General features: G+C 39.8%; 1 long non-coding RNA gene across 1 annotated transcript; it reads right to left on the reverse strand.

The window, feature by feature from the left end:
- Positions 1-426: 426 nt before the first annotated feature.
- LOC120105479 lies at positions 427-1,327 on the reverse strand. Its single transcript, XR_005507885.1, has 3 exons — positions 986-1,327; positions 640-858; positions 427-504 (listed from the first exon to the last, which is right to left on the reverse strand). It is a non-coding gene; the product is annotated as an uncharacterized LOC120105479 (long non-coding RNA).
- Between the last annotated feature and the right edge of the window lie 17,376 nt (positions 1,328-18,703).

Genomic DNA, 18,703 nt, shown 5'->3' on the forward strand with positions numbered 1-18,703 from the left:
TAAAGTTAATACTAGTATATAACTGCATGATGCATAAGGTACAATTTTTGTTCCTTCTTCCAACTATTCTTCAAATACAATATAGCAATATAATAATTATACTAAACAGAAGGCTTCAATAATTCTATTGCACATTAACAATTAACTTTAATGATGGCCGAGTAGAAGCCCCCATCATTTTCCGCTGTGTATATCTTTCTGTCAGTCTCAACATCAAAAATAGTCACCACATTTCCGCTGCTGCTGCTAAATCTGTCCAATGTAAGGCTGAAAACCTAACTTGCACTGTACCACCCTGTTTGACCAACAATAAAGAATTAATACATGAGCACAATTAACTACAACCAAAGGTGAACATATAAAAGCATAATCATGAAAACTAACCTTTAGAAACACGTGAGCATGAAAACTGGGCTGTTAAGAGTCCTAGGCTTCAGAGAAGCATTAACAAAAAAGAGCTATTGGAGATAAAGAAATGCCATGCTCTGTTTGATCCAGTGATCCCTGCATGATGGTTTGAAACAACTGAATTGGCATCAGTCTTGTTGGTTTCAATGCCAGTGGCATTCTACCAACAGCATAGTGTAAATGGAGGCAGGGCCCATCTGCTGCCCTGAAATAGGATTTGCTGTAGTTTACCTTCAGGAGTCCTGGGCTTTGCTGTTAGCCGGCCTTCAGTACTTTTAATCCTCTTGGAGTGTAAGATCATCCTATTAAAATATAAGAAAAATGCTTGTTATTCGCCCAGATAAGCACCGAAGACAGCTACACTTGAAACCAAAACCTTTCAGCAAGAATTTTCTGTCCGAGCCTCATAACCCATGCTAACATCAATATAGCAGATCCGCAGTTCCTCACCTAAACCAGTTAAAATATTAATTAATTATCAAGACAATTAGCTTCCATTCATAGTAGAAAAGAAAAGGATAGTATAATGCAAATAGTTCATAAGGTAACTGGAACCAAAGATTGTGCCTTAACAGACCTGCTTCGATGTCATGGACAGCCTTCAATTTGCATTGCATTCTCTATCCATAATATATGTGTATTTGGATCTGGAAAAAAAAATAACAATTGTTTAGCTTATCTATTTCTTTTCCACAACAAAGTGTTGGATACAGATGCCCAAAGTTAATATGACGGAATTCAAAATGCATACAAGAGCACCTTATGCTCATTTTGAGTTTATAAAATACTTATCCACCAAGTAGCACAAGATCTGTAATAGATATTTTGTAAGCCTAATGCAATGTTTGTTTGGAATAATAAAGGCTAGAATGGAATTGATATTCCAACTTCGGTCTGATTTCCAACATTTGGCATACATGCTGGAAGGGAGAAAATGAGGTGGAAGAAGGAAATATGGATAGGAGACAGGCTTAGCCTCATCCTTTCTTCCTGTCTTCCTGCTCCTCTACCTGTCAAAAGGAAGCAAGGCCTCTCAGAACCTACACCAGGTGGAACACAGGAAACTCGAGCACATGTCAAAAGGCTTAATGAGGTTCCATATCAAAATAAATCACCTGAAGGCAGGCACATAACTTCCCAATAGATTTCACCGGACTTATATGGTGGGACTTACAGACCCTAGGATACCCCCCCTGCAAAGGGCACTCCATCTGCTTACCCTTCCTGTAGTTTATAAGCAGCCCACAGAAGTAACTTGAAGCCTCGTGTCAGTCCAAAAACGTAGGGCAAGGCACTTCACGATTGTAAGTGCCACTCCCAAGCGAGGCTCAACACAAAATTTACATGGTTTCCATCTTCTATAGACAAATTACTCTTATCTTTGCCCACCCCTGATACGTCAGTTAGTGTTGTAGATATTGGAAGGTCAAATGCAGTGGGAAATCGGAGACCAGAGCCTTTGAACTTTGAACAGGGCATAACCAACAAAAGATGTTAGGCCCTAGTGCCTGCAGGAAAAATTGATTTGAAGTTAATCAATAGCGTAATGACCAGATATCAGATATCCAGGTGCATGATTCTCCCTGAGCTCATATATATAAACAGTCAAACATGAAACAAACTTGTGTTGCGCACTTTAAAGAAGACACATGATTTAAGGACCAACCAATGGCTACCCTTTAAAATTAAGCCTTCAATTGGGAACCATGATAAACTTGTAGCTCAAAATACAAAATGCCTTGAAAGCTAACTAGCCTGAACTGAGAGCAAGTGCAGTTGTAGTGAAGCAGAACCCTTAATGTTTAAAGAGTGAAAGAAACAAGGAACAGAAGTCATCTAGCTGCACAACATCTTAGTTCGAAAAGATCCCACTAAGAGTGGATCTTTTGACTAATTAGGTAACCCAGGGGTAAAAAAAAAGCCATGCTCCCAAGCCCAGCCCAGCCCCCTCATCTGCCATATATTTCCTCTAGAACAACAAAGACATATAAGATAATGCTTAGATCCAACAAAATGCCATCTCTATTCCTTTCCCACAACTTCCATGTACGTATAATAAAGTCCATGAATCCACTTACCCTAACCCTTCAACATCCATCCAAGTCTCTGTCTCGTCACAAGCGTATCAAAATGTGGAAATGTTCTTCAGCAGAATCACACTATCATCAACAGACTCCTACCAATCTCTCCAATATATAGTTACACATGTTTCAATGTCCTTATATGTAAACCTATTTCATGGTTTTTCATGAGACAAAGTTAGACTTGCCAATGCAGCGTGGACTATTAAAAGCGCACAAGCAGAAGACGACCACTATAGAGACAGCCAACATATCAGAGCATGAAGTTGATCAGAAAAAAGCCAACTAAGTATTTTGTTGCTTCTAAACAGGTATCAAAGTGTATTAGAAGCTCCAACATTAGTACTGCTGTATACAAGAGCAAGCCTTGATTCATCACCGGTTTATACGACTACAACAACTACAGCCCAGCAGATCAAACCAAGCCCAAAAATTCAAGTTTACTGAGCAAAAAGCAAACAACAAAGAAAGAATAGCACCAAATTCTCATCGTATCAAAAATTAGCATCAGCTGAAAATCAGCATCACTAACTCTTAAAAGCCATGGCAACCCTCAATTTCAATCAGCATATCATCATGCACCAACCAGACTTGTCAAAACCCATAGATAAACCCATAAACAAAACCACAGAAACATTGACAAACATTTCTTCCTTCCCAACAAAACCAAGATCGACCGAGTCAGAGACCTGGTAGCATCGACATCCAACAAAACCAAATATAATAAATCTACATAAATAACAGAGGATCTAAGTGAGGAAAGCATTAGATCAAGGCCGCAAGAATTTGAGATCTAAGAGGGGAGTGGTGTGGGGTACAACAACATAGCTTACTTATGAGCGCTATACTGGGTGTTCCATTCTCATCAGTTCCTCGAAGGAAGGGGCGGATTTGTGGGGAAGGGCGCACATGCTCCTCGCCCCAATCGCCCTTCCCAGCATCCATTGCAACGATCTCTTGGTCGCATCATTTGATCTGCTCAGCAGCAGGAGGAGGAGGAGGAGGAGGACGAGCAGCAGCAGGAGGAGGAGGAGGAGGAGGAGGCTTACCTCAGAGGAGAAGGAGGAAGACGGCAGCGGGGAAGCACCGGCTCGCGATGGAGGTGGGAAGTCGGCGCGCGCACAAGTAGGGCATCGACCGAATTTTAGAGGGGGCTGGGCGAACGGAAGGAGGAAGACGGCAGCGGGGGAAGCACCGGCTCTCGATGGAGGTGGGAAGTCGGCTCTCGATGGAGGTGGGGAAGTCGGCTCTCGATGGAGGTTTCTAACGACGTTTTTATGCGTCGTCGTATTTTAATCTTTTTCCAGCACTTTTCAGCGTCGTTGTATGTAAACCTTTACGACGGCAAAGGCTGGATCTGAGCCAAACTTTTCCCGACGCTTTCCCCTAGCATCGGGAATAAAGAGTCGGCAAAGCTCATAATTTGTTGTAGTGAATGCTTAACAACTTACTCTTTATTTCATCCATTCACCGAATGTTACGTCGCAGGTTAGAATCAAAGAGGCGGTCAGATCTCGAACAAACCTTGCCAAAATAAATAAATCAAAATTTGGTATTATGTGCAGATAAATATCATTTAGCAACTTTGACAACCCAAAAACATCTAAGTTCTTAATGTACCAAATGTAGGACTTCTGAAATGCAACTTATTTGTTGGCCTTAATAAAACAAGATATGTGGGATGAGCCGCATTTTGACAAGTAGTTATGCATTTTTGACAAAGTAGGTACCCGGGGTACTGTGAGGTTTGCTTTACATAGCCAAAGTATCTCATATTTCCTTCTAATGTCCTGTCATGCGAATATAAGAAGGCTTTGCTTTTGTAACAAGAGAAACTAGGTTGCAGTTATGATGCTTCCACACAAGCCTATATCAGCTGATAACTGTTCACTTGCAACATCAAATTAGCCTAGAAAATAAAAATTAATGATGCTCATGTCATAAGATCATGCTACAAACTTATTAATATTAGAAACACATATAATATTTGTAAAATTTAAAAAAAAAATAGTTGTGACGAATTGATGAGTTGTTTCTATAGATGTTCCCATCCATTTAAGATCATTTTTCCTACTAAATTTAATCCTTGCATACCAACTTCCTGATGTTCAAACTACTTGACAAAGCCCATTTTTGCTGTATTTAATTTGACAGAGATAATTCTTATCTCCTTGGTCTACGTCATACATTGACCTTAATGTTAAGAAAGCTATATATGTCATGACAAGAGAGCACCAAGTAGTCTTATGAATTACATATTGTTTAACTTAAGCTATGCAATATGCGTAATGACCCATGAAATGATATTGCTCGTAATTTCAATATTTAGTAACATATTATATCTAAAATTTTAAAAATAAATTTGTATTAATAAATGTAAAAATATCTTAAACATTTTGTAATTGAAACTCCTGAATAGATATATTATATATCATTCTGCTAAACTTGTAATGTATTCTGCTATAATGCACCAATTTATTTATAGATCCATAAGTACATTCTGTTATGCTAAATCCATAAAAGTCTTGCTAAGTATATATACTGGATAGAAATCTTATGACCTTCTTGAATTAATTAGTGAAGCTTAGCTGACATATACTTGCTTCAACCATTGAATATAGCAGCACATGGAATTTGTTATGTCATATTTTGCAATTACACGTATTTCTTTATCACGTCTAATGATGTATTTGCGTATAGTTTTAGAGAACTAGACCAAAACACGGGATCCAACAACTCAATTTCTTAGTGATCCAATAACTACTGGATGGATATAATGAGTATGTCAACAATGGTGGAACTAAGTAATCTATACATAATGCAAAAAGAAATGCAGGCTTTAGTTAGACCATCATTGTCATAGATACAAGAGTTCTAAGTAGGCCATAAACAACAGATGGTTGATGAAGTTGAAGATGATGCTTCCATCAGTAAAAAATGAAAGACAACAGAATTTTTGTGATTCAATCTCAACATGAGAATTGAGCATGTATATCATTGTACTTATAATAACAATACATGATTCTGTATATCATCAAGATTATGAATAATATTACATTCAAAATTTAAATAAGAAATATAGAAAATATTTTCAATAGAAGAGGGAAAGAATGTCTTAAGTTGCTATAATAGTCACGTAATTATAGAAGATCTTGATAATTTCTTGCCGAGTTGATGAAGATCTTAAGAATTATTTCCAAGTTTATGAAGATTTCAAGAATTATTTTGATTATGTATAATCATAGAGGATTTGGTCAACTTTTTATCAAGTTGATGAAGATATGGAGGATCAAACTGATTTGCAGAATCAATTTGATCCCCTGTATCAGCGTTGTTATCAGCCCCCCTCAAAACTATGTCAGAGAGAAATTCAAAGTCCCAGTTTGACCTGTAACTGATCAAAGCATGCTTCAATAATGGTTTGGTGAAAATATTAGCTGGTTGACAATGAAAAGATATGTACAGAGTGACAAGTTATCCAAGAGCCACCTTTTCACGAACATAATGGTAGGCAATTGCAATATGTTTGGTGCGAGCATGAAAAACTAGATTAAAAGTCATGGGAAGAGAGCTAATGTTGCCGCAAAAGAGTATAGTGGACGACGTTGAGGAATGCTAAGATCCCACCAAAAAGTAGAAAATCCAAGTTAATTCAACAGTTGTAGATGCCATGGATCAATATTTGGCTTCGCTACTAGATCTTCCCATGGTTCATTTTTTTTCTCAGCACTCCACGAAACATAGTTGCTACCAAGAAAGGTACAGTAAGTAATAGGAAAACCTGCCCAATCCACATTAGAAAATGTAAATAAGTCAAGTGTGCCCCTGATGTAGCGTAAAATCCTTTCGACAATCTGAAAATGGTAAACACTTGGATTATGCATGAATTGGCAAGCAAAATTTAAGACATAAGAGATGTCAGGTCATATAAGAGTGAGGTATTGGAGAGCATCAATAACACTTCGATACAATGTTGGGTCATGAAAAGTTTTTTTTTTTACTAAAACGGATATTTCATACATTACGAGTACAGTTATACCCAATAAAATCAGAAAATACCAGGTCATGGAGTGCCCTAGGCAACTTCCCCTCCTCGCCCACAGGGTGCCCCCAGAGTGGCAGGCCACGTAAGCAGTCACCCAGTCGTGGCTCCATTGGCCTCTTTGAATACATGCTTAGCCTGAAAGGTCATTCCATCCCTCACCATTGCCCAAATGTTTCGAAGCAAGAGGTGACCCCCTCCACCACCGCTTGGACCCTCTTGGATCCAGCCGATCACAGTGGCCGACACACCCTCCAATATGATCGAGCTGGCCTGTAGCACCTGATGTTGAACTCTGCACCAGGAATCGAGGTGTCGAAGAGCTGGTAGCTACAAATAGACACCACTCAAGAGTTCAAACCCCCCGATAACAACCCAAAACCTCCCCTCCTACCACCATCCAGTACAAAATTATAAAAGTTGACCTTGAGAAAACTTGGAGGCGGGGGCTCCTATGTGAAAAACACCATACAAGGCGTTGCTTGAGCAGAATGGGGCCCCCAGTTGTTTCGAGCTGTCAAAGGTCTATGAACTAAGTTTGCATGAAAGATCTCTGCCGCCTGTGCTTGGGCACACTCCACAATGAATCTCGAGGGTGGACTGTGCTCACCAAAAGTCTAAGCATTCCTTGCTAACCAGATCTAGTAAGCTGTGCAGGTCGCTCCAATGGCCACTCGACGCGTTTGAGGAATGCTGCACGACTGGTGGATTGCCTATAAGAACATATCCCTCTGACTCCAAGCACCCTGCGGGATCACAGTAAGCCTCCAAATCCCACGCGCCCACTGATAGTCAACTTTAAAGACCACGCAATAGCACGTATCTGGTAGGATAGTGATTACGGGTATCGATCCACAGGAATTGGGGTACAGTTATTTTCTTAAAAAAAAATATTTGAAAAGAAGAATTTGTGAAGACTATTGAACTAAATAGTTTAATAGAAAATGCAATTAAAGTGATATCAGTTGGAAGAACCTAGGGCAAGGAATTCACCGCTAACAAAGCAACAAGGATTAATTGTATTTTAATTCATCTTAGATTATCATGCAAATTGGCTACAAGCCCTATAAGCATTCAAATAAAAATTCACTGAAGTAATTTTAGGAAAACCCATCTTTAGTAGGTATGAAATGTCTACCCTAAAATAATGTAGCAGGACACTGCATCTTCCTTAAGCATGGATTATCTTTATACTCACTTAGTGATCATGAAAAACAGTTGTACGAACATCATATTTAAAGTCATAGAGATTAAATATGAGATGAAAGAAAAATATTCATTTGATAGTAAGAGGATTCATACAACCCCAAGAACAAAAATTAAAGATACAAAAATCCTTATTTCTCTGTTAGAGCTTCATCCAGCCCTAGTGAGGAGATCAGCCCTACATATAGTTGTGGACGATAGCAGTAACGCAGAGGACTCCGGCTCCCATCACGGCTATCACGGCTACCTCCTTCCTTTCTCCATCTTCTCCCTCCTTCCCTCTCTCTGACTTCTTTGGAAACTTGGCTACAGGAAGAAGCTCGCTGATCCTTCCATGCCCCTTATGCCTAAGGCTGATGGCTTTTTATAAGCCCATTCTCCTCACGGCTGCATCCCAGGTTTCAATCAGCAGATAACTTCCAATCAAGGCTGCTGGGATTTTGGAGGTTTGAATTAATCTGCAAACAAGAGAAACGGCGGGCGGCTACTGAAGGTTGAGATGAAAACTCGGACTCTGTTCCGTTGAAGCAGGAAAACTCATCCATCGATCCGTAAAGCTCGGGTAGCTGAGATTTTCCTGGATTTGTAGCTTGTCCCGTGGATGAACTCTATTCCGCTGGTGAATGATGAAGTTAATACGAAACACTGGCTTGGTGTTGTTCGTGGGATACGGGAGATCACATGGGATGTTCATCTGGCTGGGATGCGGCTGGGACTGGATGATTACGAATGGATTGAACGTGAAACAGGGGAGAGAAGTTGGGATCTCGACTGACAGCTGGGAACGGATGCCTAGGCTTTATCCCATGGGTGATGGAAGATGGGATTCTCGGACGCGGGAGAGGGTTGTTTTCGTGAAATCTGGGAAGAGGCTGGAGCGTGGAAGCAAGGGATGAGTTTGGATGACTCTGTTCTGCCTGTGGATCATGGAATCAACCCGGAACGAGAGGAAGGTTGGATTGATCCAGAGTAGAAAATCGTGGGAGGCAATCGGGATGATTGTGGGACATTAGGATGCCTGATTTTTGGAGAAGATGAACTCTTCCGTGGATAAAAATGGGGAGGCTGGGAGCTTGGTCTGTGGATGCGACGTGGAAGTGTTGCCCAGAGATGGTCACCCAAGAGGGGGGTGAATTGGGTGTTTTAAAATTTTTAGTCTAATTAAACAATACACACAAGTGTAGGTGCAAGAATGAAAATAAAGTGGTAAGCACAATCAATCGCAAACATAGAGGTTTATAGTGGTTCGGAGCTTCCACTGCTCCTACATCCACTCCCAAACACCTTTGGGAATTTTCCACTATAATCGGCGATTACAGTCCGGTAGTTTTTCGAGTGAACTACCCAACTCGTTGTTTTAACCCGGGCTAACAACGAACCCTACAATCCCCCAATTTAAACTAGGCTTGGGACGCCTAACCCTTGCTCCAAGTCCCTTGACTGGAACAAGCACAATGTTTAAGAGTTTTACAAGAATTTAAAAGCTTCTATGAAAGCAAATAAATCAATAAAGAACAACAAAACCGGAAGAACCTTCTTTGCCGTTGAAAGCTTGGATGATGGTGGTTCTTCCGATGTGGATCACGTCGGCTTGAATGCGAGCTTTGATTGCCGAGTGGAAGCGAGTAGATGAGCACGAAATCAGATGAAGAAGGCTTGAATGCACTTGATTTCTCCTCTTAAAAGCACCAACTCCCTTGAGACTCTCTCTCTTTCTTCTCTCTTGAATGCTTTAGTGTTAGGTGGGTGAGAAGATTTTTTCATGCACTTGAAAACTCCTTTTTATACTTCTGCAAGCAATAGATCCGTTAGAAACAAAAATAGAGCCGTTAGGATTTAAAAAAATACCTGCAAAAATGTGTCAGTCGCGTTCCAGGCATTCCGGAGACATCTCCGCTTGAACGAGAGACGTCTCGGCTGTATAAAAAATCCTTCGACAATGTCGGAGTCGACTCGGCGCTTTCTGGGGACGACTCCGAAGAAGAACAGCCCGATTTTTTGTTTTTCTGTTTTTCTGAGAGAGCCGGCTCGCATGCCTCGGGGGACGTCTTGGAATTTTTTGTGCTTTATGCACGGGGACGACTCCGCGACGTCGGAGACGGCTCCGACGTTTTCTCAATGAAAAACGGGTCCTCTGGAATTCTGAGAGAGTCGGCTCCGCGTCATTCGGAGACGACTCGCGCGCATCCCTTGAAAATGGCCTTTCTGCCATCTCTGAGAGAGTCGACTCTGGAAAGCCGGGAGTCGACTCCGACCTGCGAGATGCCTCGGATGGGGCTGGGCCAGTCCCCCCCTCTGCTCCGAGACGTCTCTAACACCCGGAGACGTCTCCTCCCTGATGTTTTTTATCTCAAAAATCTTCAATAAATCCACCGAAAAATATGGGAACATGCCTTGACAATACTTAACAATATTCTTAGTTAAACACCTGAAATGCTCAAGTAAATTGTCAATATAAAGGAATTATACTCTAGTGTTTTGTATTCATCAAAATCCATTAGGGGGTCAACAGTCTCCCCCTTTTTGATGATGACAAAACACTGAGTATATGCAAAATTTAAAATTAAACATATACACAGTATTTGATCAGATGTACAAGTATTGTGTTTTGGTTAGAGCTAGATACAGTATGCATAATTCAGTATAGTCAATTGTCAGTTCTATACTTATGCATAAGCATTGATCTTAGTAGCTCTTTGAGCAATTTTGGCATATCATCTATCACTTTTAGATTTGAATCAAGTTAAAGTGTAAATTGATGAAATATTGATGCTAAAGACAATCAAAAGCCAAATACTTTTGACTCCCCCTTTCTTTTCAGAAGGACAATTGTCTTTAAGCCAATATTCTTCAATTTTATCTTTTCATTTTGTTGATTCTAATTAAACTTTCAAGTATGAGTGTGATAAACATAAAAATTTTGCATTTTGCATTCCATATTGGTTCTACTCCCCCTTTTTGTCATCAACAATGAAGGGAACAAATTAGTGCCAGGCGGCAGGATATGCTGACAGTGTTCCGCAAAATATGTCCAACATTCCCCCCCAAACGCGATGCCTATTTGAATGGTTCTACTTCCTTTTTCAGATTTGCAAATAAGATTTCAGCATCCATGTTGCTTTTTAGATTAGAATTCAGCATTTATATCTAATTAACATGAAACATTCAATGATTTGGGAAAGTGAATTTTACTCCCCTTTGTTTTGGAATTCATTTCAGACCATTTAAATTCAATTATTACAAGTTGTGCTCCCCCTGTTTCATATGCATTGTCAAGTTGGCAAAATAGTGAAATGGTTGCACATTGTCAAGTTTGAACATTCAAGGTATATTATGACATTTTAACATCCATAGCACATCACAATATTCAAAAAACATACTCCAAGATTCAAAAAGAAAGGATATGGCATTCATATAGCATTACAACATTTGATGCCATTACAAGGATTGATTGCAAACACAAAAGAAAGAGTTTCATATAAGCCTAGGGCTTTACAAAAAGATGAACCCTAGATGTCTACAAAATGTGCCTCACTGGCCAGCACCCTCAAGAGCCCCAGTAGCAGCTTCCACAAACTTATGAATTGTTAGCATTAATCTTCTAAAGTTATCTCCCTGAGACTGATTGAGCGCTTTCATTAATGCTTCAATTTCATGGGATGCTTTATCAATCCTCCCTCTAAGCCGGGCAGCCACACTGCCCAAATTGCCTTCAGGGCTCGTCAGCTCTTGAAGACTATCCGATATGATCTTCAATTCAGCTTTATCTCACTTGATCTTCTATTTGGTTTGATGCCACACAAACCAACTCTGACCCTATAGCTTCCATTTGAGTTCTAATTGCTTTAACTCTTCTAAAAGTGCTTCATGTGAAGTGCGGATAGGAGCTATCTCAGCAGAAACCACTGACCTAATTTCTTCCCTCATTTGCTGGCACACCATGGATGCTAAGGTGTGCATCTGCTCATCCGACAAGAGAGTCGATCCAACAACTGGAGGAGGAGGCATGGAAGTGGATGGTCCAGCCGAGCTGGAAGGTACATCAGGAAAAGGAAAGCTCTCCATATGATCAGTAAAGGGTATAGGGCTATGTGGAGGAGAGAGGTGGACAGGCTCCTGATGATGGATCTCAGGCTCTACAGTTTGGGATTTTCTTTTATAAACCTTAACCCAAGACCCGTCTTTCTTGTAAAAATCCATCCTATGTAGTGTGCTCTCGTTATAGAAGTCAGTGTGTCTCAAGGGTCTCTCTGGCTCATTTTCAGGGATAGGAACCTTAAAATGCTTGAAAAGTAGGGTAAAGACCATCCCATACGGGATGCTGAACTGGAGGACCTATGACAGATTGAAATGTAGTTTAACATGAGCCTAGGAAGATTTAGGGGAATCCCTAACAGGATGTGGTGCATAATGGCCAAATCTCGCTCCGAAACGAAGTCGAAGCGACCGGTTTTTGGGAACAAGACCCTGTTGATTATGCTCAAAAGCAATCTCATTTCAGCATTGAGGTCTTGGGACTTAACAATGTCAAGAGGACCGCAGTTCTCTCTACCTAGAATTAAGTTTAGAGCAATCTCTCTTTGGGGATGTGAGGTCGGAGCCTCACCGTACTTAGGTATTTGCAATAAACTAGACAAGATATCCTCATTGACTTCTACAAATGTGCCTCGGACATACCCTGTGTACCCCACAAAGGCCAAACTACCAAAAACTTCTCTCACTAAGCCAGGGTAGGTAGACACGTTTAGGGAACATAGGTGTTCCCAACCTTGGGCACGGAGTCTCTCTCAATAGAGAACCCCTCACCCGCTAAGAATTGAAAATCTATATGCCTACCTGTTGTTACTGTGCGATCGCACAGGAGGGAGTCACGGTTGGCGGAGCAACCGGAGGAGACGGCGCGGAGGGCTCTTCCCGCCGTTCCTCGTCGTTCGCCACCCTAGGACGCCTCCCACCGCTACGCCTAGCTTCTTAGGTGCCATCGACCGGAAATCTAGGGAAATGGGCAGTGATTTTGGTTCGATTGGTGGTGGAGAGAAGATGGATGCGAGGGTTTAGGGTTTCGTTGGGGACGATGGAAAACAGCTCGGGACGGCTCGAGCTGTTTCGGCCTTAAAAAAAAATTCATTCTGTCCCCGAGACGTCTCCGCGACTAATGCGAGACGTCTCGCCGGGGGGACGTCTCTGCGATTTGCCAGAGACGTCTCCGGCACTGAAAAAATTTCAGAACGTTTCCAATCTTCTCCCAATTCGTTTTATTCAACCTCAATGATCAGTTTAATTTCTTTTGGCGATTATTAAGTGAGCTTGCTTGTGATCCTCCCCTTAATAATTCATCCTATAAAAGCTTGACAATGATTTTTGAATTATCAATATTGAAATGAGGAATGTTTGATCAAATTTCGAATGCCTATGGAATAGGCTCTGAAAATATCTCTATGAAGAGTCCAAGGGGGATAACTATCCTCCGGAAAGTCAAACAATTCGTCATCTAATTTGATAGATTCATATTTTCACTTATTAGGCACTAGGTTTGCTATATGTGACCTTGAAGTGTATTATGAGTTTGAGTAGCATTCATATGTACCTCTAGAGCATACAAAGCATTGCATATGTTTGAGGAGTTAAATCATTTAAGCTATAGCATTGAAGTCAAATCATGCTTGCATTACAAATTCAATCTACTTGCTAGGATCATACAAGCACAAGGCATTCCTTAAAAATTGAACCTATCTTTACAAAGGGGCTTTGTAAAGATATCGGCCAATTGATTTTCAGTGCATACATACTCAATCAATACATCATTTTTCAACACATGATCTCTTATAAAGTGATGCCTAATCTCTATGTGTTTTGATTTAGAGTGTTGGACAGGATTTTTTGTTAAATTGATTGCACTTGTATTATCACATCTAATTGGAATATTGTCCATTTTGATACCAAAATCTTCAAGTTGTTGCTTAATCCAAAGAACTTGGGCACAACAGCTTCCGGCTGCAATGTACTCAGCCTCAGCTGTGGACAAGGCAACTGAATTCTGTTTCTTGCTAAACCAAGAAACCAAGTTAGCACCCAAGAATTGACAGGTGCCACTTGTGCTTTTTCTGTCGAGTTTGCACCCGGCAAAATCAGCATCGGAATAAGCAATTAAATTTAAATCAGATTGTTTAGAATACCATAAACCTGCATTAGATGTCCCTACTAGGTATTTGAATATTCTTTTAACAGCTTGTAAGTGTGATTCCTTAGGACATGCTTGGTATCTAGCACACATGCAAACACTGAATAATATGTCTGGTCTACTAGCAGTAAGGTAAAGTAAAGACCCTATCATACCTCTGTACAATTTGCAGTCTACACATTTACCTTTTTCATCTTTGTCAAGCTTGCAACTTGAGCCCATGGGTGTGCTGATTTCCTTTGCATCCTTCATCTTGAACTTCTCCAACATTTCCTTGATGTACTTGGACTGACTGATGAAGATGCCTTCCTCTGATTGTTTTATTTGTAGCCCAAGGAAGAAGTTGAGCTCACCCATCATGCTCATTTCGAATTCTCCCTGCATAAGCTTAGCAAACTCTTGACAAAGACTATCATTAGTAGCACCAAAAATTATATCATCCACATAAATTTGCACAAGCAATAAGTCATTCCCTTTTCTTTTAATGAAGAGTGTTTTATCTACATTTCCTCTTTTAAACTCATTTTCAATTAGAAAATTACTTAATCTTTCATACCAAGCCCTAGGGGCTTGCTTAAGTCCATACAATGCTTTATGCAATTTAAAAACATAATCTGGATGTAAGTGGTTTTCAAAACCTGGAGGTTGTTCTACATAAACTTCCTCCATTATATAACCATTTAAAAATGCACTTTTTACATCCATTTGATAGAGTTTGAAATCCATGAAGCATGCATATGCCAAAAGTAGTCTAATAGCCTCTAACCTAGCAACAGGAGCGAAGTTTCATCAAAATCTATGCCTTCTCCTGATTGTAGCCTTTGGCTACCAACCTAGCTTTGTTTCTTATTACTACTCCATCTTCATCTAGTTTATTTCTATATACCCACTTGGTGCCTATAATTGAAACATTAGGGGGTCTTTTCATTAGAGTCCAAACTTGATTTCTTTCAAATTGGTTTAATTCCTCTTGCATAGCATTTATCCAATTTTCATCTTTTTCGGCTTCTTCTAGTGATTTAGGCTCTATTTGTGAAACGAATGCAAGATAATTACTAGTATTTCTTAAAGAGGATCTTGTCCTTACCCCTTGTGAAGGGTCACCAAGGATTAGATCCCTTGGATGACCATGTGCATACCTCCATTCCCTCGGAAGATCTTGATTTCTTGCTGGGGTTGATCTTCTTCATCTTGCTGAATTGTATCTTCCTTGATTTCATCCTCATGTTGTTTGTCTTGTATGGAGAACTCCTTCATTCTGTCTTCAAGTATACCTGCATCACCATCTTCTTCTTTTCTAGAAGAATCTCCATTAGCTTCATCAAAAACAACATGAATGGATTCTTCAACAACGAGAGTTCTCTTGTTGAAGACCCTGTATGCTCTACTAGATGAGGAATAACCTAAAAAGATCCCCTCATCTGATTTAGCACTAAATTTACTTAGATTGTCCTTTCCATTGTTTAAAATAAAGCAGCGACAACCGAAAACATGAAAATAACTTATATTGGGCTTCTTATTTTTCAACAACTCATAAGGTGTTTTCTTTAAAATAGATCTAACTAAAGCACGGTTTAAAATATGGCAAGCAATATTGATTGCTTCAGCCCAAAAATACTTTGGTAGATCCGATTCGCACAACATGGTACGAGCCATATCTGCTAGTGTGCGATTCTTCCTTTCTACCACCCCATTTTGTTGGGGTGTCCTAGGGGCCGAAAAATTGTGATTGATACCGTTTTCTTCACAAAATTTTTCAAAATGCTGATTTTCAAACTCGGTACCATGATCACTCCTAATTGCTTTTAGTTTAAGGTTAAGTTCATTTGAAATCCTATTATGAAACTTGATAAAAGCGGAAAGGACTCATCTTTGTGGGCAAGAAATGAAACCCATGTAAAACGTGAAAAATCATCAACAATTACAAGACCAAACTTCTTACCCCCTAGACTAGCAGTTCTAGTGGGTCCAAATAAATCCATGTGAATTAGTTCTAAGGGTTTTGATGTTGAACTATGTTCTTAGGTTTGAAAGAGCTTCTTGTTTGTTTCCCTAGTTGACATGCAGCACAAATTTTGTTCTTTTCAAAATCTATTTTTGGTAGTCCTTTAACTAGATCTTTTCTAATCAATTTAGAAATTAAATCCATGCTAGCATGTCCTAACCTACGATGCCATAACCAGCTAGTCTCATTGACCTTGGCATCCATGGCTACAAGACATTGGCCATCTTTCATGGTGAGATCATCAAGATCTACCATGTAAACATTTCCAAGCCTATGTCCCATAAGTATGATCCATTGTCAATTGGACTACTAATTATGCATAGGAAGATTCAAATGACACTTTAAAGCCCTTGTCACAAAATTGACTTATACTTAGTAAATTATGTTTTAATCCATTAACTAACAATACATTGTCAATAAATGAGGAGGGTGATATAGAGATTTTACCAACGCCAATGATTTGGCCTTTAGCATTGTCTCCAAATGTGACTACTCCTCCTTCTTTTGATTTCAAGGTGACGAAGTGGCTCTTGTCACCGGTCATATGCCTTGAGCAACCGCTATCAAGATACCACATTCTCTTTTTGCTCCCGGCTGCAAGGCATACCTACAAAATAATCATGTGAAGCTCTTAGGTACCCAAGTTTTCTTGGGTCCTTCTTGGTTAGTGTAGTTGGTTCCCTTAGGAACCCATATTTTGGTTGTGTTTTTACCCTTTACAAATGTGTTCTTATTAGTTTGAATCTTTCTTTGAATGCAAGAATAAGCTTTATGTCCATTTTCTCACAACAAAAGCATGTAGGTTTTTCAGTTTTAACATCTTTTGCTTTTACAAAAAAGTTCTTTAGATATTTTTGTTGTTTGCTAGTTTTGTATCCTAATCCGGCTTTATTAAAAACAGCTCTTTGATTGGATAGAATAAGATTTAATTTTTCCGAGCTATGTGTAAATTTCTGCACAATTGGTTTATACTTGTGTAGCTCATCCTTAAGGTCCAAATTTTCTTTAGCTAATACTTCCTTATCATTTTTAAGGGATTTGACATTTTGTGCAAGTGAAGTATTACTATTGAGTAGGAATTTGACTCTTAGATTTAATTCCCTAATGAGTGTATTTGCAGTTTCATACTCAATGCTAAGTTCTGAAATTTTATCCTTTAGGTCAATAATGCTATCATTTTCATAATTTTCCTTTTCAATCAATAGGTTTTTAATGTCATCCTTCAGTTTTTGATTGGAGGCCTTTAGTTCTTTATTCTTTACTCCTAACATACTACAATCATTCATGAGTTCTTGGAAAGCTTCATATAATTCTTCTAAAGTAAAATCTGTAATTGAGCTTTGACATACCTCATCGTCGTCGAATGCCATGAAGCACAAGTTGGCGGTCTCTTCCTTCTCTTCCTCGGAGGAGGATGTGTCACTATCATCCCAAGTCGCTTTCAACGCCTTCTTCTTCTTCTTTCCATAGTGCTTCTTCTGTTGAGGGCATTCGGAGCGGATGTGTCCCGGTCTCTTGCAATCATAACATATGATTGGGTCTCTTTCTTTTTCTTTTTCCTTTTTCCAATCATTTCTCCCTCCAAACTTCTTTCTTGGGAAGGCCTTCTTTCTTCTTATGAATTTTTTGAACTTCCTTACTATTAAGGCCAAGTCTTCATCTTCACTTCCCTCTTCACTTCACTGCTTTCTTCTTCACAATTACTTGAAATGGCCTTGAGGGCGATTGTCTTCTTCTTTGGCACATCTTCTTCATGTTGCTTCATTGTGAGCTCATGCGTCATCAATGAGCCCAATAGTTCTTCAAGTGCCAAGGTGTTGAGGTCTTTGGCTTCTACAATCGCCGTGACCTTCGCTTCCCAAGTCTTTGGCAAGGACCTGAGAATTTTCCTCACAAGTTCTGAATTAGTGTAAGATTTACCCAAATTCTTTAGACCATTAATTATATCAGTGAAGCGTGTGAACATGCATGAAATAGTTTCGTTGGGTTCCATCTTAAATAATTCATATTTGTGAACTAGAATGTTCACTTTAGACTCCTTGACTTGATTAGTACCCTCGTGGGTAACTTCAAGCCTATCCCATATTTTTGGCGGAACTACAGGTGGAGACTCTATTAAACTCATTTACATCTAGAGCACAAACAATGTATTCATGGCTCTAGCATTGAGTTGAACCATCTTGCTATCATTCTCATCCCAATCCTCCTCAGGTTTGGGAACCTGAACGCCATTAACTATGTGAGATGGTTCGTGTGGTCCTTTGATTATAGCCCTCCACAAGGCATAATCTTGTGCTTGAACAAAAATTCTCATTCTAGTTTTCCAATAGGAATAATTTGTCCCATTGAAAAGTGGAGGTCTATTGGTAGCCTGCCCCTCAGCAGGAACATTGTTGAAGGGTGTTGCCATCTTGATCTTTGGCAAAGACGGTTAGGTCTTCAAGAATACACAGAGCACCTGCTCTGATACCACTTGTTGCCCAGAGATGGTCACCCAAGAGGGGGGTGAATTGGGTGTTTTAAAATTTTTGTCTAATTAAACAATACAACAAGTGTAGGTGCAAGAATGAAAATAAAGCGGTAAGCACAATCAATCGCAAACACAGAGGTTTATAGTGGTTCGGAGCTTTCACTGCTCCTACATCCACTCCCCAAACACCTTTGGGAATTTTCCACTATAATCGGCGATTACAGTCCGGTAGTTTTTCGAATGAACTACCCAACTCGTTGTTTTAAACCCGGGCTAACAACGAACCCTACAATCCCCCAATTTAAACTAG

The sequence above is a fragment of the Phoenix dactylifera genome, unplaced genomic scaffold (genome assembly GCF_009389715.1).
Source record: "Phoenix dactylifera cultivar Barhee BC4 unplaced genomic scaffold, palm_55x_up_171113_PBpolish2nd_filt_p 000297F, whole genome shotgun sequence".
In the NCBI taxonomy this organism is placed as follows: domain Eukaryota; kingdom Viridiplantae; phylum Streptophyta; class Magnoliopsida; order Arecales; family Arecaceae; genus Phoenix; species Phoenix dactylifera.